Raw genomic sequence first — 22,715 nt, 5'->3', positions numbered from 1 at the left:
ATTCTGAAGCTCCAGGTGTTTTCTAGAGTTGATTTAATGCACAACACACCAATTCCATGATAGCTACACACAGACCACCTCCCAATATGCCACTTCTGTGTTTATGAGCATTTGTTTGTTTCTCAATCAGTATGAAGCAGTGCTAATATTTGCTGTTTCTCATGCTCATAAAAGCTGTGTATTTTAACCACTTATGGATCTGTAACTGGTCATCTGCAGGGCATTTTCAGTGGTTTTCCAGATGTAGCTTCACTACACTTTCCACCTACTCCTTCTCCACCTTTCTTCATCATCCTGAATCTTTCTCCTTCTTTCAATAGTTTCTTAATAAAAATATTCTTTGATTTTTGCCTTTGTTGGTCCTCCAACTTTTTTTTCTATCCTTCATCTCTTTTATCCCTTATCAAAGGTTCTGAGTTCTTCTAAGTGATAAATACTGCAGTTTTTCAAGTCTTGGTACCTGTTTAATTATTGAGGCATACACTGGATTGTATTGTATAAAAAAACAGCAATAGAGCATTCAGTTAATTGAAATAGCAGCTATGATAGACAGTGTGTCTGCTCCATTTAAATAACAGCTGTGCTGGTTTCCAACGTAACCTGCTTGACTGCTTTAAGTCCCTCCCACCTGTAGAGCTGGTATCCAGTGTGAGTTTGGCCTCTTCTTGCAGCACAGGGTGTTAACACTCCTCTGCTGCATGTAGCCAACTGAACAGAGACAGCTGGCAAGCAAGCAGGTGGTGTGCTGGTATAGCTTGCTCAAGCAATAAGTGAATCTGAAACTGGAGAGGCAGAGTGACGCAGAGAAAATTGGTTGCACTGGTATTGCAAGACTGATTATCTGTAGGAACAAAGTTCAACTGACAGGGAGGTGGGAGGAAATAAAGTATTGACTCTTCACCTAAAGGTAAAAGTACAAGCAGGTTTAATGGCTGAAAAGTTTGAGTGAAGGTGCTTGCAGTGGCTTGTTTATCGGTAAGTCATTTGACAGTTTTTCTGCTTCATATCAAATATAGTATGTAATTTTAGATGGCTGGCCACATACTAAGTTCTGAACTACCTGTGTTTCTAACCTTGCTGTCAAGGGAATCCATGTAATTAATACCAAAACTGGTTCTGTAGTGATAGGGGCTCATTAAAGTGTCCCCTCATCACATAGCATGAATTATTTCTTCGAGGGATTTACCAGTTATTTGGATGTGGATGTTCAGCTGTGAAGACCGACTCTGATATATACCTGTATTGACCTTCATTGTATTGTCTGAAGGGGGCATCTGTGGTTGCATGTTACGAAGCAAGTCTCCCTTTGATTTGTATGTGGCTCGGAATAAATGGTGCTTGACAATTTGTGTTAGTGCAGAGTGTGCCAGATACTGAAAGGTGTTTATAGTAAAGGGAACCGTTGCTCAGGCCACCATGGAGATGGTTGGATAAAGGGCAGAAGGGGGTTGTTTGCTGTGCTAGGCTGGTGGCATTGCAGAAGCAGGGGAGGAGTAACAGTTTTAAAAAAAAGTCTTTATAGTTCTATAATTTCACCATCAAGTTACCCATGGTGATTAGCAGCTTTTAATCCTCTTGCATTACAAATTAGATATAATACCCCCTCCAATGGCATTTAAGATGATATGTGTATTTCAATTATATCATGTATCCAGAGAGTAAGTCGGAATTTGAAACTAGGTCCAATTTGGAATTAGGTTAAACTGTCTTTTGGAATTCACTATGTTTAGAAACCAGAGTAATGGAGATAATAAGATATGTATGTCTTGAAATGTAGATTTTTTTATGTTTTAAGTGCTTTGTCTATGAGAATTAGTTATTTCCAAAGTGAAACACAATTGTAATGTATTTATGGGTTGAACCATGCTTGTCTGGAAAACCTGTTCACAAATCACATGTGCTGGTCGAATGATATTATTTCCCATGCAACATCCCTTCAGAGCATTGCCTGGGCAATTTGGCCATTGTTCTGAAATGCACCTGTCATTGGGTATTCTCAAAGCAACCATTTGTAATAGTGCTGCTTCCTGAGCAAGTTCCAGCCCTCTGCTGGAAACCTCATTCAGATCCATTTCCTTACTTACCACCACTTCTTTGTGAACACTGCCCCCCCCCCCCCCACAAATCCCCATGATAGTGACCCCAAATTCCACCCACCAAACTCATCATTCATCATCAGCTTCAGTACTGATGCCTGTTTTCCCCCATCCAGCTTTCAACTCACAGACTAAGGCCTTGATCCAATCCCTGAACACAAGCCATCCCTCACCTGTGATGCCTCTGCTGCCCCTTTCTATTACCCTTGTATCCAGCCCCAGTCATGGACTTAACCTGATACTTCCCTTCATGTACTTCTCATTGACGTATAGTACAAAGGAATGCATCTAAGCACCAGTCAATAACACCTGATGTCTTGGGTCATGGGCCTCGCTGAACTTTGCCCATGACCATAGCATGCCATGTGGTGAATGCTTGAGGGCACCTCCCCAGCTCCAGTGAATCTCGACATCATTGTGTCACAAGGAATTTGAGTTGTAGGTCTATGATAAGATTTCTTTGGTGTGATAGACCTAGAATTATTAACCTTTAGACCTAATTTCTCCAACAATTCAGCAGCTCATAAATGCCATTTACATATATTGCAGGTTTGCCTATGATAGCAAAAGTACTTTTGAAAGCAGCCTTTTTGAGTAGTTGTGTAGTACCGATACCTCAAAAATTATTCACAGTCTTAAAGGAACAGAAAAAGCTGGAAATACTCAATGTTTTAGGTCAATGACCTTTTCCCTCTTCACAGATGCTGCCTGCAGGGCATCTCCAGTATTGTCTATTTTGTTTCAGATTTTCAATATCTACAGTATGTTTCTTATGGCCTTTCCAATAGTCTCCTCATGCTGATACCTTAGAAAATATTCATAGCCTTGGTGTGTCCCAAAAGCAGCGAAGGTAATTTCTTCACACCAGTGGTATTTATGCTATTCCCCATCCTAGATCTGTGTGCTCATGCATGGCAGTCATGTACTGTTATGAGTAATACAAAAGAGCACCTTCTCGTGGCCATGAGAATACTTTCACAGCTTTCTACTTTCCATTTATATCAAGGGGTATTTTTGAGTATCGATGTTCCATTGAATTCTAATTACTTTTACCTTCAAATTGGGAACATGGGGAGAATAAAATGGGATTAGTGTAAATGAGTGCAAGATGGTTGGTGCAGACTTGGTGGGCTGAAGGGCCTGTTTCCGTTGCTGTATGATTTTGTCTCTTTTTTACTTTTCCCCCTTATTGATTGAAGGTTTTCTAGGATTGGTAATGAACTGGTGCTGATTAATACTGGAGCTTGTTCATGGAAACTAATCAGGAGAGAAATCTTAGTGTTTTGTGCAAAGGATGATAGATAAAATTAGAGTTGTTAGTTTGTCTCATGCCAGCCACAATTTATTAAAATTTTTACAGACCTTCCAGTTGGCAGCATTTATGGGCAAGCACAGTGCCATCTTTCCTGGGCAGCCAGTAAACATTCCAGATGGGAAATTAAGATGGAAGTCAGTCATACAGCATGAAAGCAGACCCTTTGGTCCACTGAGTCCATGATGACCATGAAGCACCCATGTATACTAATCCTCCAACAATCCCATTTATTCTAGACACATTCCCATCAACTTTTCCCAGACTCTATCACACACCTACATACTAGGGGCAATTTACAGCAGCTAATTAACCTAGTGACCTACATATCTTTAAGATGTGGGGAAACTTAGATAAAACCCATACAGTCACAAGGAGAATATAAAATCTCCACACAAACAGCTCTGGAGGTCAGAATTGAACCCAGATTGCTGGAGCTGTGAGGCAGCAGCTCTACGAGCAACTGTGCTGTCCTGATGTTCTGAATCTACTGCGCACTTAAACCAATCTCAAGCAACTCCAGGAAGCCTCCCAAATTGTAGGGTATTGCTGTCGGTATTGAGACCTGGGCCTTTAAATTCCTCAGTACTACTTTTGCTTGGCATTAAAGTCGTGTTCTGGGAAACGCCAATGCTCTGTGGAAGTCAATACAGATAGAGAGCTTCAACTGTGAGGTTCGTAGAACAGCATTGTCTGGTTTCCCTTTTTAATACTAAGCTGAGATTGACATTGATAGAAAAATAGGTGGCAGAGTATGTTGCGATGAGGACATTGTGATTCTGCAATGGGATGTGGATAGATTGAGTGATTGGGTGAAAATCTGTCAAATGGTGTTTAATGTGGGGAAGTACGAGGAATCAAAAGGCGGATTATTATCTAAACAGTGAATGCAAATGAGTAAGTACAGATGGATCTAGGTGTTCTAGTGCATGAATCACAAAATGTTAGCAGACAGGTCCAACAAGTAGTTGAGAAGGCAAATGGCGTTTTGGCCTTTTATGATGAGAGGGTCGGAGTTTAAAAATAGAGATGTTTTGTTACAATTGTACAGTGTCAGTGAGGCCACACCTGGAGTTCTGCTCCTAGTTTTGGCCCCCTTACTTAAAAAGGATATAGTAGCATTGGAGGAAGTCCAAAGGAGATTCACCAGGCTAATTCTTGGGATGAGAAAGTTGTCCTATCATGAAAGGCTAAACATTTTAGGTCTGTATTCCTTGGAGTTTAAGAGAATGAAGGGTGACCTTATTTAAACTTACAAGATCCTAATGGGGCTTGACAGGGTAGATGTTTTCACTAGTGCAGGTGTCTCAAAAAAGGAACATAGTTATAAGATAAAGAGCTGGTCATTTAAAACTGAGCTGCATAGATATTTCTTCACTAAGGGAGTAGTGAACCTCTGGAATTCTCTCCCCCAGAGGGTGGTGGAGGCTAGATCATTAGAAATACTTATGGTGGAGATAGATAAATATTTGAGGAAATGAGAGCTATGGGGAACTGGCACAGAAGAGGACCTGAGGCCAACATAGATCAGCCATGATCATATTGAACAGTGGGGTAGCCAGAGGGATTTGGTGTTCTATTCCTGCTTCTATTTTCTTGTGTTCTTGTTGGTTTGTGTGCAGTTTCCTTAATGTTAGGTTGTAAATTCTCACAGTTCTCTAGCAACTGACACATAACATGCAATCTTTGCAGGCAGCTCTTAAAAGTACATAATACACTCTTCTAGCTACTGGTACTAAATGAATAGATGCAGCAAAGATGAAAGGAGATGGGAGTGTATTACCGGGGGGCTACAGAGACCAAGACAGGCTGGGCAGAACAGTGGCCACAGAGACCCTCCAGGACTACAGGTAATCCTGGCAGAAGTTACCAGGAAGGCCTCTGTAAGGAAATAAATGCAGTTTCTGAGTACCTGGACTTTCAGGAAGCCTATAAGATAAGATATATCTTTATTAGTCACATGTACATCGAAACACACAGTGAAAGACATCTTTTTGCGTAATGTTCTGAGGGCAGCCCGCAAATGTCGCCACACTTCTGGCGCCAACATAGCATGCCCACAACTTCCTAACCTGTACGTCTTTGGAATGTGGGAGGAAACCGGAGCACCCAGAGGAAACCGATGCAGACACGGGGAGAACATACAAACTCCTTACAGATAGTGGCCGGATTTGAACCCGGGTTGCTGGTGCTGTAAAGCGTTACGCTAACTGCTACACTACCGTGCCTGCCCCTACACTATAGTGTAAGCAGATGCCTGTTCTCATTCTGCCTGCTTCTGTGAACTGAATGAGAATTTGGCAAAGTCTCCAGTGTTTGACTCGTGCAGCTGTGAGCAGGAAACTGAAGTGTGGTAGAGATCAGCAGCATTCTGGGGCCCAGGAAACTAAGTATGATTGTGACCAAGGCTCTGTGCACAATGCAGCCAAGGTACATGTAATGTTGTATTCAAGGTCAGAGATCTCAGTGAGAACAAAGAATCCAGTTTGATTGTTGGCCCTTCAAGGGAAACAGAATGATAGCACAAGCATTTTCTTCTTTCAGTAATTAAGAATTGGCATTGTTCAGACAGTGAGGTTGAAAATCTCACTGCAGACAAATTTTGTATGTTGCACTACTCCTGACAACATTCAAGTGTGGTTTCATACTGGACAAATCTGCTATAGAGAAAGGAAATCCTGCTGAAAAATGAGAAGACAAATTTCCTAATGTGTATTAAGATACCTAGAAAGGTGCATAAAATTGATCCATGATATTCAACAGTTCAGCACCATCTTGTTTTTGGAGTTCAGTGAAAAAACTTGTAGCCTTGGACCTTTCCCTGACTCATGCACCAGGCATCTGAAAACTCCTCTCAAGTCAATGTCATGAAAACGAGCCAGTATTATTTTTAGTGAAAGACTGCAGTTCATTTTCAAAATTATATTGGTTAAAAATCAAGTAGATATGATTCTCTGGAACAATCGGAATTACCTAGGATAGGATGGCAAAAGGGGTCACACCATAGGCCGAGCCCAAAATCAGACATAGACAAAGTATGGATTGGAGAAGGATAATTTTGTTGAAGGTGCCTTTTGTCAACCATGAATATGAATGAAGTTCCCAGCATTATATATTAAAAAAACTACTTTTATTTAAAGAGATGCATTTTTATTTTGTTCATTGTCGATCTTCCTTCACTTGAAAACCTAGCTCTTTATTAAAACCAGACAGATGGCAGCCGTAATCCTATTAGAAAATGATGCCTACAGTGCAAATAAGCTTTCTCTTATCTTTGTATCCCTACCAGTGGATATATAGTGGAAGAATATTGGCCATGAAATTTAGCTCCACATTTTCTCTTGCTTGGACTCAGTCGTATTAATTTATTGTGCAGTACACACCATCTACCATGTTGGGAAGGGTGGTGGTAGGTGCACACATTGGAAGCATGCAAAGAGGGCAGATTATGGCATCACTTGTTGTGTAACTCTAATTTGATACCACCTCTGGAACACTGGACTTTGACAATGCAGCTAACAGCATATGCCTGGTTTGCACAGAGGACTCAGCATTTAATGGTGGGAAACCACACCCTCCCTTTCCTGCATAAAGGGATCATCACTCATTTGAGGTTCATTCCTGTCTGCTTCAGGGAGTTCTGGAGGGAATAACACCACAGAGTCTGTACAGCAATTTAAATTTCACCCTTTTGGAGAGGCATATTAAACACAATCATGCATCTTGAGTGTGGTTAATAATTTATAGGAGAGGTCGTGCCTTGGATTACATTTTCCCTGTGCTTGCCCCATGTTACACCTTTTGCCAGACCTTGTACCAGTTTTGTTAGCTTGTATTAATTTGATAGTTTGTACTAATTGCAGAAGGAGGTGAATGCTGTTAAGACTGGAAAAGGACATCATTGGTAACAATTCCATTAGCCGTGCAACAAGATAGGGAGGATGAGGAGTTAGTGTGGAGACCAGAGGAAGCTGCCAAAGACTGGGAGAAGGCATTGGATGAGGCTGTGAAGAGGGTGTATGGGTGAAGAGTCCTTTCCTCCTACAGGTGCTGCTTGACCCGCTGAGTTCTTCCAACAGATTGTTTGTTGCCCTAAATGGTAATAGTTGTCCTGCAGTGAGATCCACTGTCTCAGTAGACTCCACCAAAGAGGTACAGAGAGGTAAAACTGCAGCTGTAAAAGGAATGGTGGCTATTAATTTCTACAACTTCATAATTTTCTTTTCAGTACAGGGCACATTGAAACATTTCTTCTTTTTTCAATCTTTTTATTAATTTTCAAATTAATAGAGAATAGTACATATAACATCGGTAATTATACACGTAATACAAAGAGATCGGGAGGACAATCATGACATATTTAGTCATAAAGAATAAAAAGAAACATTTCACAGTCTGCAGCATACCACTGCCCTCAGCAGGTCACAAACTACCTCCACTCCAGTAGAGTAGAATTCCTCTCCTTCACCCTTTCACAGACCAGTAAGGTCACCTGGATTTGCAGGCTGCTCGATGGTGCAGTATGCCATTAACTGCACTTGTGTTGTGCTGAGGGTATCACATCCATTTCCCTAGCCTGAAGTTAGTCTGTGGCCACGGCTAGAACATTATCATGATCTGCACAAAATCCAAGCAAAATCCGATGCACTGTATAATCTGTGTAGTGTAATCACTGTTGTAATGTTGAAGACAAGGCAGTCAAGTTGCTCAAAGCCACCTAAAGATAATGACTATATAAAATGTTTCTAGTGATATTGGGACATGGGAAAAGATTGGCCAGTAGATCTCCCTGTATCCATTATACAGCAACAGAACCTATAATGGTCACCTGACAGGTTACGCATATGGCCACAATTAAACATCAATACGGTTGGCACAGAATTCTAATTAGAATATGGTGACTGATTCATTTCCTTAAATTAAATTAGCTGTACTGTGCAAATGTGGAACAACAGTGAGAGGGGTTGATCTTGTTATATACCTTTAATTATTTTTTTGTAAAAATGATATACTGATATCTGCAGCTTACTCTGGGCATAGAAAATTTGTGAAAGAAAAACACTTTCCCTTCAACTCTACCATAAAGACTTGGCCTACATTTTAAAAAGGATTTGAATCAATAGATGACATTGCCTGGGTCTACTATCTAAGTCCCCATGTAGGTAGAAGAATCTACAAACTTCTGTGCTACCCACTGGTCTCGAGTTTAATTACCTGTGTTTCAAGCATGAGAATTCAGCTGTACATTTTCAGTTTTAAAGTGATCTCATGAAGCAAGCTATAGCAATGTTTCTCTTACTTGTTTCACACTGGGGACCAGCTGGCTATCCAAGCTAGTCAGGAGCTTTTTCCAGGTTCTGGGCATTTTTGTCTCTTGTTTTGACTGCTGGATTTGTGCTCAGAGGCTCGAAATAAAATGAGATGCACACACTGGGGTTTAATTAAATAAATAATCTGAAACTCACCCTACTTAGTACAAAAACAATACATTTCAGAAGAAACCTTTACAGGAAAGGAGCATTGTTATTTTAAAATGTGGGTCTTGTCTTATGGTAGAGTTGAGGTGGAAAGTGCTTTACTTTTTACACACATTGCAAAGTAAACTTCAGAGCTGATTTACCATTTTATAAAAGCATAATAAAAGGCATAATAACAAGATCAAGCTCTCTCTCTTGTTCCATATTTGCACAGTACAGATAACTTAGTTAATGGATCAGTCACCATATTCTAAAGAGATTTTTTTTTACCGCATTGATGCAATCTTTTTGATCCAGGGAAGAATGTTAGACAAAAATGCTCAAAAGTATCTTTCCAACGCTGAGTCATTTTTGGTGCTTGGTTTCAGCCACATTCATTGCTGAAAATCCACCTTCACAAAGGTAAATAGAGTGGAATGATAGTAAGCTTTAGACTGTACATCCCCTGAGTTCTGGATATTTTGTAATGACTTTAATCCAGAAAGCAGGTAAAGTCAGGTTGTGACATTGTAATTTCATGCCTAATTAATTTACAAGTCCAGTAACTTCTTTTATGTTGTCAAGTCTTGGTATCTAATAGATGAGAAAGGGCACAGATCCATTGCCTTCCTTTCTATAGATCAGAGATGGTGGGAAAGGGGGAATATTCCTTGAATATTTGGAGAGTTGATTTTAAGCGCATGTTATTTCCCTTTAGAAAATGTAATTTTCATGTTTAAAGTCATCATTTGTCATGGCTAAAGATGGGAACATGTTAAGACAATTGTGCCCATTACTAGGCTGCTTCTTAAAAGTTGTGATCTTGCCTTTTGTTTCAAATGCACTGGATACACTTCCCTGCATAAACAGAAGCAAGTGATTGATGTGATCCAATATATCTGCCAGATAGGCAAGCTTGGTGAGGCATATAAAGCCTGAAGATATTCATGTCACAGTTCGTCACTCTGTTTACTATTTTACCACAGGACACCCCACCACACTTTGCTGTGTAAAGTAGGTGATGGTGGTCACCTGTCATTTCTTCACTCAAAACAGCAAAGATCAGAGAATTGAGACCCTTTGCTCTCATAAAATTCAGTTTTAATTCCTACAGTTAGGACATCACTGAGCTCTTGGACCCATCCATCACTGAAAATTCCACTGCCGTGGTCACACTGGAGTCTGTGCATGTCACATGCCTCACCTCTGTAACATTGCCAAAATGTGACCCTAGTCAACCTGTTTTGACATACTATATGGACAAATTAAAATCTTTAACTTGCTGCTTTCCACTCCTGTTAATCTCATTTGAAAACCATGCTCAAACATATTTTTATATTTTAATGGAAAACTCAAAGCAGATCTGCAATGGATCTTACTAATGTTGTTTGGAATTTTTGAAAATTTTACCTTCATTCAAGAATCTAGAAAGTCAGAATCATACAGAATGGGAACAGGGCACTCGGCCCAGCTTGTCCACTCTGACCAGTGGGCACCCTTCAGTATTAATCCTATCTCCTAGTACTTGGTCCATAGACAATTCAAGTACTGATCTAGACACTTCTTAAATGCTGTCAGCAACCCAGCTTCAACTACATTCTCAGGCAGCGCATTCCAGGTACTTGCCACTCTCTGGGTAAAGAAGGTCCCCCTCGTATCCCCTCCTAAATTTCTTTTCCCCTTGCCCTCATTTTATGTCCTCTAGTTTTATCTGCGTCTGATATGGGGAGAAGTTCTCTCCAGTGTACTCTATCCCATATCCCTCATAATTTTATATACCTCAATCATGTCCACTCCTAACCGCCTCCACTCCAGAGAGAACAGACCTCCAGTCTCTCTTCCTAAAACTGAACTGCTCCATCCCAGGTAGCATCCTGGTGAAGCTCCTCTACACTCTCTCCAGTGCTATCACATCCTTCCCAAATCATGGTGATCAGAACTGCACGTAATACACCATTTGAGGTCTGACCAAGGTTTTATAAAGTTGAAGCATAACCTCCCTACTTCTGTATTCACTGCCCTGACTAATGAAGGCCATAATTCCATAGGTGTTCCTAACCACATTATCTACCTGGACTGCTACCTTTGAAGGTCCATGGACTTGTACTCCAAAGTCCTTTTGTAAGATCCTACAATTCATGTTGTATGTCCTAGCCTCATGAGTACTCCCAAAATGCATCACCTCACATCTATTTGGATTAAACTTCATCAGCCATTTTTCAGCCCATTCACCAAACATCGATATTTCTCTGCAGCCTAAGCCTACCTTCCACACTATCAACAATCTTCGTGTCATCCTCAAGGTCACTGATTACGCCTTCCACATCCATATTATTAACATATTACAAACAGCAAGGGTTCCAGTACTGATCCCTGTGGAACATCTCTCATCACAGGCATCGAGTCACAAAAACAACTCTCTACCATCACCCTCTGTCTCCTATTGCCAAGCCAAATTTGGATCCAGTTTGCCAACTTACCCTGGATCCCATGGGCCCTAAGCTTTAGAACCAGTTTGCCACGTGGGGCCTTATCAAAGGCCTAAGGAAAGTCCATGAAAATTACACCTACTGTCCTACCCTCATCGATACACTTTGTTATCTCATCAAAAAATTGGTCAGACAGGATCTGCCCTTGACAAAGTGATCTTTGCTGTCTCTGATTAGTCTTTGCTTTCCAAGTGATCATTATCCTCTGTCAGAATTTTTCCATTATATTCCCTACCACTGATGTTAGGCTCACAAGTCTATTGTTACCAAGCTTTCACCTGCTACCTTTCTTGCAAAGGGGGACCACATTTGCTGTTCTCTAATCCTCTGGTACCTCACATATCCAGTGATGTACCAGGTGACTGGAGGACAGCCAGAGCCCCAGCAATTTCTTCCCTTGCCTCCAGTAGTAGCCTGGGATAAATCCCATCCAATCCTGGGTATCTATCCTCCTTTAAGCCTGATAAGACATCAAGTACCCACTTTATTTATAGAGACCTATACCACACTTTCACCTATGCCTTCAATGAATTCTCCAAATACAATGTCTGTTTCCTTTGTGAATGCCAATGAAAAGTATTCATTTAGGATCTCTCCTAGACCTTCTGGCTCCATGCACAGATAGTCCACATTATCCCTAATAGGTTCTACTTTCTCCCTGGTTGTTCTTTTGCCTTGTTGGTATATTTGTACAATGCCTTCAGATGTACCTTAATCCTATCTGCCAGTGATTTTATGTGACCCCTCTTAACCTTCCTAATTTCCTTCTTAAGCACCTTCCTAGGGTGCTTCCTGGTTCACCTTCCTGGGTCAAAAGCTTAGGGCCCATGGAATCCAGGGCAAGTTGGCAAACTGGATCCAAATTTGGCTTGGCAATAGGAGACAGAGGGTGATGGTGGAGAGTTGTTTTTGTGACTCGATGCCTGCGATGAGAGGTGTTCCACAGGGATCAGTGCTGGATCCCTTGCGGCATGGTAGTGTAGCGGTTAGCGTAATGCTATTACAGTGCCGGCAACCCAGATTCAATTCCCTCTGCTATCTGTAAGGAGTTTGTACGTTCTCCCAGTGTGTCTGGGTGGGTTTCCTCTGGGTGCTCCGGTTTCCTCCCACGTTCCAAAAGACATACAGGTTAGGAGTTGTGGGCATGCTATGTTGGCGCCGGAAGCCACTGGCCGGCTGCCCCCAGCACATTCTCAGTAATGCAAAAAGATGCATTTCACTGCATGTTTTGATGTACATGTGACTAATAAATATCTTATATCTACATTTTTATACTCTTGACAGGCCTCTCCCATCATTAGTTTCCTGATGCTTCCGCTTCTCTTTATTCAATCCCTAGTATCCCTCAACATCCAGGGTTCCCTATACTTGTTATCCTTGTCTTCTACTCTTACAGGAACATTTTGGCCTTGAACTCTTTCTATTTTTCCTTTGAATGCTTTCCAATATGCAAATATAGACACCTGCAAGTAGATGCTCCCAATCGTGCTTTGTCAGGACCTCCCTCATGTTAATGAAATTGGCTTTTCCCAGTCTAAGACCTTATTTCTGGTCCATCCCTATACTTTTCCATAACCACTTTAAGATGTATGGAGTTATGGTCACTATCCACAAAATGATCCCACACTGACACTCCCTCCACTTGACCAGCCACATTCCCGTAGATAAGGTCCAGTAATGCTCCTTCCCTTGTTGATGTATCTACATACTGCGTCCAAAATCTCTGCTGGACGCACCTCAAAATTTCCACCCCCTTTGAGTTAAGGCAATCCCAGTTAATATTTGGGAACTGGAGATCCAACAGTACAATAACTTTTTTTGCATCTCTCTATAATATCTCTCTACATATCTTTCTCTTTCTCCTGTTGACTGTTGGGAGGTCTGTAATACACCCCCAGCAAAATGACGACACCCTTTTTGTTTCCAATCTCTATCCATATGGCCTCATTTAAGGATCCTTCTAGAATATCCTCCCTTAGTACTAAAGTAATGCGATCCTCGATTAACAGTGCAATACCTCTTACTCCCCCCTCCATTTCACTTGAAAATTTTATACTGTGGAATATTTGGTTGCCACTCCTGTCCATCTTTCAATTATGTCTCAGTGATAGCAACGATATAGACTCCTGTGTTAATTAAAGCTTTGAGTTCATCGACTCTACTCGTTTATAAGATATCTTTATTAGTCACATGTACATCAAAACACACAGTGAAATACATCTTTTGTGTAGAGTGTTCTGGGGGCAGCCCACAAGTATCGCCACGCTTCCGTGGCCAACATAATATGCCCACAACTTCCTAACCAATACATCTTTTGGAATGTGGGAGGAAACTGGAGCACCCAGAGGAAATCCACGCAGACATGGGGAGAACGTACAAACTCCTTATAGACAATGGCCGGAATTGAACCTGGGTCACTGGTGCTGTAATAGCGTTATGCTAACTACTATACTACTGTGCTCCTTGCATTAAAATAGATGCAATTTAGTTTTCTAGTCATTCCTTTCTTTCCTTAGTAAGATTATATATGTAATTTTTATCTAACTTCACATACACTGGTAGGCAGTGCTGTGAACCAGCACCAGTTGTTGAGAAACACTGAGCCAAATTGTTCCCGGACCTTAAATATTAACTAAAAATCAAAACATCTGCAGGTGATTGAAATCTAAGACAAAAACAAAATGCTGGGGAAAAAACCATCAAGTTACGCAGCATCTGTGGTTGAAGAAACAATCAATGTTTCTGTAAAGTTAATTGTTTCTCTTTCTCCCAATTCTGCCTGACCTGCTGATTGTTTCCAGCATGTTCTGTTTTCATTATTGAGCTAGATAAGGTTTCTTTATTAGTCACATGTACATCAAAACACACAGTGAAATGCATCTCTGCGTAGAGTGTTCTGGGGGCAGCCCACAAGTGTCACCACTCTTCCGGCACCAACATAGCATGTCCACAACTTCCTAACCCGTACGTCTTTGGAATGTGGGATAAAACTGGAGCACCTGGAGGAAACCCACACAGTCACAGGGAGAATGTACAAACTCCTTATAGACAGTGGCCGGAATCGAACCCAGGTCGCTGGCGCTGTAATAACATTACGCTAACCACTATGCTATCATGCTGCCCATATGGTATCTACTTATGTCTTTTCTGCTGATGAAACAACACATCCACTTAGCTTTTAAGTTCAGTCAATGGCAGGTGAATTAGGCTTTTGATATCATCTGCACAACAGAAAGAAGCTATTGTGGTGGCTTTATTACTTTAGTTATAACAGCAGTTAATATTTGTACATGGATGAAGAATTAGTTTGAAGTGTTGTAAGACAGAAGTACAATTCAAAGCATTAGATTTTGACCACGTGTTACTATGGTAACGTTTTTCAATTAAACAATAGCAGACTGCAGGGTGTGGTTCCGGGTTGTGGAAATAATTGAGCTCAAATGATGTCATAAACAATGAGGATAGCATCTTATGCAGTTTAAAACTGTCATCGAAGACTTCCAGATAATATTACAGTGTGATTTTTCCAACTGTACTGTTTTGAACAATGTGCTTATGATATTCAGTTGTTTTTACATTAGATGGCTCCAGCAGATAGCGTATGACGTGTTTGCTGTCAGTTCCCCTCATAACCATGAATGACCCAAAAATTCCTCTTTAAAAGTATTCCATTCAATTATATCCTCTTATGTGCTCAAATAAATATAAGGAGTGGATCTCATGCATGAGCACTCCTGTGAAGGGTTTTGCATCAGAGCACAACAGAGCGTGTGTGGAGTTTGCAAGTTCTCCTGTGACCATGTGGGTTTCCTCCCGATGCACGTTTCCTTCCACATCCCAAAGCTGTGTGGGTTGGTAGGTTAATTGGCTATTGTAAGTTGTCCTTGGGATCTAGGTGAGTGGGTGAATCTGAGGGGAGTTGATAACAATGTGGGAAAAGTAAAATGGGATTAGTGTAGAACTGGTGTGATTGGGTTCTTGTGTTTGCTGTGGACTCGGTTGGCTGAGCAGCCTGTTTCCATGCTATATAATGCTTCGGCGCTATGACTAGTGACCAGTAGAGGATGGTGAAAGGGTTATAGCAATGCATAGAATCAAAGGTACAAACAAACAACAGGAAATAAGATCTCTCTCAGCTTTACTGCTTTAATCATAACATGATGGTAGGAAGTTATTTCAGAACAGTCAAACCTGTTAATGTTGGTGGGTGGTTATAACTCTGAACACTTTTCTGATTTTATGCTAGTCTGGATGAACCCCGGTGCTGCATGCTCCAGCAGACATCCAACTCCCCTGATACCTTGGAATACTGAAATTGTGCCCAGGAAACAAGCAGCCATCTTCAGTTTGTTTAATTTATTGATTTTATACCCATTGTCATGTGATCTACATTGCCTTCAGAAGACAATTGCTTGAGCAATGAATGCTTTCAGGACCCAGGTCTCTGGATCATTTAGTTAAGGAATTATGACGCAGGTCATCAATGATCTAAATGAAGGTAGAGCAGACTCAAGAGACTACCCAATGTCTGAACGTTTAATTGCCAAAATTATTCATCACTAAAGTAGCAATGTAATATTTCATTGAAGTTGGTTTTACCTAGTTTCTTGTATATTAAAAATAATATAGTTCTGACTATTTTGTTATGTTAAACTGTTATTATTGTCCTTAACTCCTGTTGGTTTGGTCGTATCTAAAACCAGTAGATCCATTAGTGATCATGTATGTGTGTTGGGGGGGTGGGGGATGTGGGGTGGTTTGGTTGGTGGTGGTTTAGAAGCAGTCTGGCAGTAATACCGTTTAGTCTTAGGATGAGCTGAAACTGTTTTCACCACCCCCTCCTCCACCAGTACACCACTCTCCATTAGTAACAGCCGCATGCAAATGTAGATAGAATTCTATCAACTAGCCCAAATTCCAGGTCACCTGCCTTCATGGCTGTCTTTTGAAAATGTAGAAATACAGGAATAACCACTTGTATTCAACCTAAAAACACCCCAAGGCACTTCAGAGGAGTATTATCAAACAAACTTTGACACTGAGGCATGAAAGGGCACATTAGGGCAGAAAGGCTTTGTGAAGCATCCCTAAGGAGGAAAAAGAGATGGAACGGCTTTTGGATGGAATTCCAGAACATTTGGCCTCAGCAGTTGATGACATAGCCAAAGCTTGTGTTGATTAAAAAGGAATGGCTTGGGTTTGTCTTGTCAACCCTAAATCCAGAAGGTGATTATTTGGAGACAGGGTGGGGATCAGGGTCCAATATCTTTAAAAAAAATCATGCCCCTACTCTCCCATTACCCCCAAACCACCACTTGCAATCCACTCATTTTTGTGTACTAAAATCTACTCCCAATACCTTTTTGGTCTTCACAACAAAAAGGACAATTTGTTCAGAGCATTCATCACACCCTAAGAGTGATTAAAAGGACACTGCTAGTGGAGGTTAATGGTTGGATATATTTGGATTCAATACAAATGTTTCATTTAAAATAACCTATTCACACTGGCCTGCAGTCTCCACCCGCCCCCCCCCCCCCTACTTTTTAGCCAATGCCATAGCCAGTGTCTTATCTTGTATCAGATTCCAGTCACCCATCACCCTTTTGTTCACTGGCTTCCAGCTGAGCAACACCTCAGTTTTAAAATTCTCATTCTCTTTTGCAAACTCTTCAAGATATCTATATCCTCCAATTCTGGACAGTCAGACTTCTCTCTAGATTTAATCACTCGCCAGCCTATACGTTCACATGGCGAGGGAGTAGTGAAAAACCATGCATCAACAGGAAAGGAATAAAAAGGAGCAGACTCCCCACACATCACCAGTTCAACAGATTTATGTAAGGCTTAAGTATTCTCCAGTCACGTGTAAATGGAAGCTGCCATGGTGAATGACATCAATACTTCTGGCGTAAACCAGTTCTGATTTTGACAGTAATAATTATCACTTTGTCAACACTTACAATGACCAGTAATTTTTGGCTAGAATTTGTCAGTTTTTAACTTCTTTTGTAAAGTATTGTATCCCAGCTTCATTCTGGGCACTTTCTGGATCTTGGATCTCACCCTGAATCTCAGACAATAGTTTCCTACAGATTTCTATCATTCACGTTCCACTTTGAAACAATGGAGACACTTCCCATGCAGACACATTGGTACAGAACATTAATATTAACCTCCCAGTGTAATGTCAACTTCACTCACTCCCCTTTAGTGAATTTCAGTTCACGCTCTTGAATTTTTGCTGATTATCAGGTTTTTTGTTGATTTCCAGAAATTTTGACATATTTTGATGCACGTACATTCTTAAAACATGACAATTAACATTTGATATTAATAAACTCTGCCAGGTTAAGTTAATGCTGCTTTTCACCATATTATAGCAATATGCCCAAATTTAACCCAGGATGGCAGTCCATCCTATATGTAACTCTAATTGAGACTCTAGTGGGAGAGTCTAGGACCAGAGGTCACAGCCTCAGAATAGAAGGACGTCCCTTTAGAACAAATGAGGAAGAATTTCTTTAGCCAGAGGGTGGTGAATTTGTGGAATTCATTGCCACAGACGGCTGTGGAGGCCAAGTCATTTGGTATATTTAAAGTGGAGGTTGATAGGTTCTTGATTAGTGAGGGCATCAAAGGTTACGGGGAGAAGGCAAGAGAATGGGGTTGAGAGGGAAAAATAAATCAGCCATGAATAAGTATTTTGCGTCAGTCTTTACTGTGGAAGACACTGGCAACATGCTAGAAATTCAAGAGAGTCAGGGGACAGAAGTGAGTGTAATCACTATTACTAAGGAGAAGGTGCTTGGGAAGCTGAAAAGTCTGAAGGTAGATAAGTCACCTGGACTGGTTGGACTACACCCCAGGGTTTTGAAAGAGGTAGCTGAGGACACTGCGGAGACAAGAATCAATAGATTCAGGAATGGTTCCGGAGAACTGGAAAATCGCAAATGTCACCCTAAGAAGGGAGGGAGGCAAAAGAGAGGAAATTGTAGGCCAGTTAGCCTGACTTCAATGGTTGGTAAGATGTTAGAGTCCATTATTAAGGATGAGGTTTCGAGGTACTTGGAAGCACATGATAAAATAGGCCAACGTCAGCATGGTTTCCTGAAGGCGAGATGTTGCCTGGCAAATCTGTTGGAATTCTTTGAGGAAGTAACAGGCAGGATAGACCAAGGAGAGTGAATGGATGTTGTTTACTTGGATTTTCAGAAGGCCTTTGACAAGGTGCCGCACATGAGGCTGCTAAACAAGATAGGAGCTCATGGTATTACAGGTAAGGTACTAGCATGGATATAAGATTGGCTGACTGGCATAAGGCAAAGAGTGGGAATAAAGGGGGCCTTTTCTGGTTGGCTGCCGGTGACTAGTGGTGCTCTGTAGGGGTCGGTGTTGGATCTGCTATTTTTCATGTTATATGTTAATGATCTGGATGACGGAATTGAGGGCTTTGTGGCCAAGTTTGCAAATGTTACAAAGGTAGGTGGAGGGGCAGGTAGTGTTGAGGAAACAGGGAGTCTGCAGAAGGACTTGGACCGGTTGGGAGAATGGGCAAAGAAGTGGCAGATGGAATACAACATAAGTGTACAGTCATGCACTTTGGTAGAAGGAATAAAGACATAGACTATTTTCTAAATGGGGAGCAAATTCAAAAATCAGAGGTGCAAAGGGACTTGAGAGTTCTAGTGCAGGATTCCCTAAAAGTTAACTTGCAGGTTGAGTCGTAGTAAGGAAGTCAAATGCAATGTTTGCATTCATTTCGAGAGGATTAGAATATAAAAGCAAGGATGTAATGCTGAGGCTTTATAAGGCATTGGCCAGACCACATTTTGTGAGTATTGTGAGCAGTTTTGGGCCTCATGTTTAAGGAGGGATGTGCTGGCATTGGAAAGGGTCCAGAGGAGGTTTATGAGAATGATCCAGAAAGAGTTAATGTATGAGGAGCGTTTGATGGCTCTGGGCCTGTACTTGCAGGAGTTTAGAAGGATGAGGGGAGATTTCATTGAAATCCACCAAATATTGAAAGGCCGGGATAGGGTGGACCTGGAGAGGATATTTCCAGTAGTGGGACGGTCTAGGACCAGAGAACACAGCCTCAGAATAGAAGGACTTGAACAGTGATGAGGAGCAATTTCTTCAGCCAGAGGATGGTGAATTTGTGGAATTCATTGCCACAGAAGTTATGAAGGCCAAGTCATTGGGTATAGTTAAAGTGAAGGTTGATAGGTTCTTGATTAATAAGGGCATCGAAGGTTACAGGGAGAAAGCAGGAATGGTGGAGTAGACTCGATGGGCCGAATGGCCAAATTCTGCTCCTATGTTTTATGGTCTTCTGGTAACAACTCTTCCAATCCACTAGCAGCATGAACTATTTAAGCAGTCTCCTGATTAAATCCTGCAGGAATGGAGGCAGGCAAGGACACTTCAACTGGAGGCAGGCTATCACTGGAAATGCAGTTTACCCTGTGATAGCCCTATGCCAATTAAAAATCATTTTAACAGGAAACAAAATATGTATCTTCTTGATATAAATCTGCCTGCAGTTAGATTATACTGGTGGATTCAAGACTTACTCTGTTCATTGTTGATTTGTAACAAAATGGGCAGGAATCCAGATTGTGTCAGCAGAACGTGACTGAACCATTGAACTTCTGGATTGACACTGTTGTAAATTGTATATGGTTATTGGATAGTGCAGTGGGTTCTCAAGCCTAATTTTTAACCCTCTGCGTGCACTTTTCCAGCTGACCTGTATATTAAATCATGTTTCACTGCAAGCTACTTATTTATCATGACTAAATGTCAAATAAAGTACTTTCTGTACCATTATGTTGTTTGAACCAACAATATATTTATTAGGAAGTGAAGGTAATGGATTAATTTATCCACACAGGCAGTTAATTTTAAACAAGCGTTATGGAGAGTATTTGTACCAATTCCTTGTGAATACAGAAGCAAAAGGCAGGGAAATGTGTGGCAAGGGAAGTGGTACAATGGGAGGGCTTTGGATTCTGAGGGCACTGGGTCTTGTTCCTGTGAGGTGATGCATCTGTACAAGTTGGACAGATGGTAGTTGAACAAAGCCATAAATAATATTCTCACTGAGAGGATAAGGCAGGGTTTAAATTAATTTGCCAGTGGGAGTGGATCACTTTAAAAGAGGCAAAAAAGATAAATCATAAACTTGAGTAAAGTTAGAGATGTCCAAGTAAAATTCAGGTACCTGTTTGGGGGAAAATAGCAAAAGTATTGAACGAAGTGTTAACGTGCATGAGCCTCAATGTCTGTGGTGTCACACTCATTCCTTAATATCTACTGATACACTGTCCACAAATCTGAGGTTGGCCTAGGGCCCAATTCAAATATTTTCGAACAAATAAGGTTATACACACTGAGGAACCAATCGTCTGTATAATTATGGTGATCAGTTTCCAGAGTGCAATACACAATTTAGCAGGTCCGGCGGCATCTATGGAGGGAAATAAACAGTTAAGATCTGGGTCGAGACCCTTCAGGACTGGAAAGAAAGACGGCAGAAGCTAGAATAAAAAGGTGGGTTGGGGGGGGGGGTAGCACAAGCTGACAGGTGATAGTTGAGTCCAGATGAGAGGGGGAAGATAAGTGGGTGAGGGAGGGGCCGTTGAAGGGAATGATGTAAAAAGCTGAGAGGGCTGAAGAAGAAGGAATCCGATAGGAGAGGACAATAGACCATGTTATAAAGGGAAGGAGGTGGGGAATAGGAGGAAGGAAGTTGGCCTACCCATCCCCCAGCCACCTATCTTCCCCCTCTCTCCTGGACTCGCATATCACCTGCCAGCCTGTGCTCCTCCCCCTCCCCTTTCATTCTGGCTTCTGCCCTCTTCCTTTCCAGTCCTGATGAAGGATCTTGACCGGAAACGTCAACTGTTTATTCCCCTCCATAGATGCTGCCTGACTGGCTGAGTTCCTCCAGCATTTTGTGTGCATTGCTCCAGATTCCAGCATCTGCAGAATCTCTTGTGATCAGTTTCCAGAGCTCCTGTCAAATGGTTCCCTGCTGTGCCCTGTTCTAATGGAGAGTGGTCTTTGTCTACACAGTTGCACCTTGTGATTTCAATCTGATTACTGCTTGATAGTATCAATACATTCAGTGGAAGTAGTTTGTTAGCTAATGTTATTTCATTTTAAGAAGTAAAATGTCTAATGGGTTTATTAATACATGTAATGCTTTTAGAACATTATAGGGAATATTTGTTTATTTGGGGAGTGTAGTCGCTACAAAGGACGGCATTATTGGCATCTGCATTTTTGTTATCTGCAGTAATTCTGTGCCACCCATTCCAGATGAGGATTTCGTGTACTGGTAGGGTTGATGAGCAAGAACACAAATCAATGCATGGAGTTATGGTACGGTTGCCAAAACAGAGACATGGTGCAGCAAGCCGGACAATGAGTTCATAATATTCCTGGTTACCGAGCATTCAGAAATAAGTGAAATGGGAATAGGGCACCTGGGTGTGGAGAGGAGATGCAGTGAGAGGGGAGGGAAAGGATTGTGGAGGTGTTGCCTAACAATGGTGTTGCAACAGGCTTGAAAAAGGAGCTGTTATATTATTTGGATTTTTGATTGAGGGGCAAACAATGTTAAGCAAATTTGTCAGCAAAGTAGGGTAATGAGTGGTAAAGGCAGAAAGTGCCAGGAATACTCAACAGGTCAGACAGCCTCTGTGGAGAAAGAAACTGTCCATGTTTCAGGTCAATGATCTGCTGTAACTTTGATTCTATTTCTCTCTCCACAGCGCTGCCTGACCTGCTAAATATCCCCAGCATTTTCTAATCCTTATTGTTTTGCTCTGAAAATCACATCAAGTAAAAGAAAGGGAAGACATTGCATTTATTTTTAATTTGCTTATGGAAAAATCTGTTCACTTTTTTTTGTGCAACCACGGTATGTGAGTGAAAGGCAAACTAACTGCTGTTAAGGGGAAAAGCTTATAGGTCATGTAGTAAACTGATCAAGCAAATTATTGAACGATCATGGGGGACCAGTTCATACTCGACCTGGTTGCAGCCTATAGTAATCCTTTGGTGTTTTTCACACAGCCTCGCTGCTTGTGGCTGTCACAACAATCCTGCAAGGAGGAGCCCATGAGTGACAACTGGGCCTGAAGTGGCAGGTCCTGAGGCCCTACCTCAAGACTACCCTGATGGCTTTTTGTCAGCTTGCCCCTGTCAAAAATTTACGAAATAAAGAAAAATTAATTTACTTAATAACAACTCAAAATATAAAAATTAATTAAAAATACAGATAAAGTAAAACAAAGAAAAATAAACCATTTACCTGTACTTAACTTTTCAATGAGGGCTGAACCCCATTGTA

The 22,715-nt window shown here is 41.3% G+C and overlaps 1 protein-coding gene across 1 annotated transcript in view; it reads left to right on the top strand.

Annotated features, from left to right (window-relative positions):
- The first annotated feature begins 641 nt into the window (after positions 1 to 641).
- The window catches only part of eps8l2 (EPS8 like 2), a 124,424-nt gene continuing 102,350 nt past the window's right edge, over positions 642 to 22,715 (top strand). The window contains exon 1 of the mRNA XM_052028923.1: positions 642 to 975. The gene's annotated coding sequence lies outside the window, so the exon portion shown is untranslated. The remainder of the gene's footprint in view (positions 976 to 22,715) is intronic.

Source organism: Pristis pectinata, chromosome 14 (assembly GCF_009764475.1).
Source record: "Pristis pectinata isolate sPriPec2 chromosome 14, sPriPec2.1.pri, whole genome shotgun sequence".
NCBI lineage: Eukaryota > Metazoa > Chordata > Chondrichthyes > Rhinopristiformes > Pristidae > Pristis > Pristis pectinata.
Note: the sequence above shows the minus strand (reverse complement) of the source record. Positions and strands in the feature narration are given on the sequence as shown.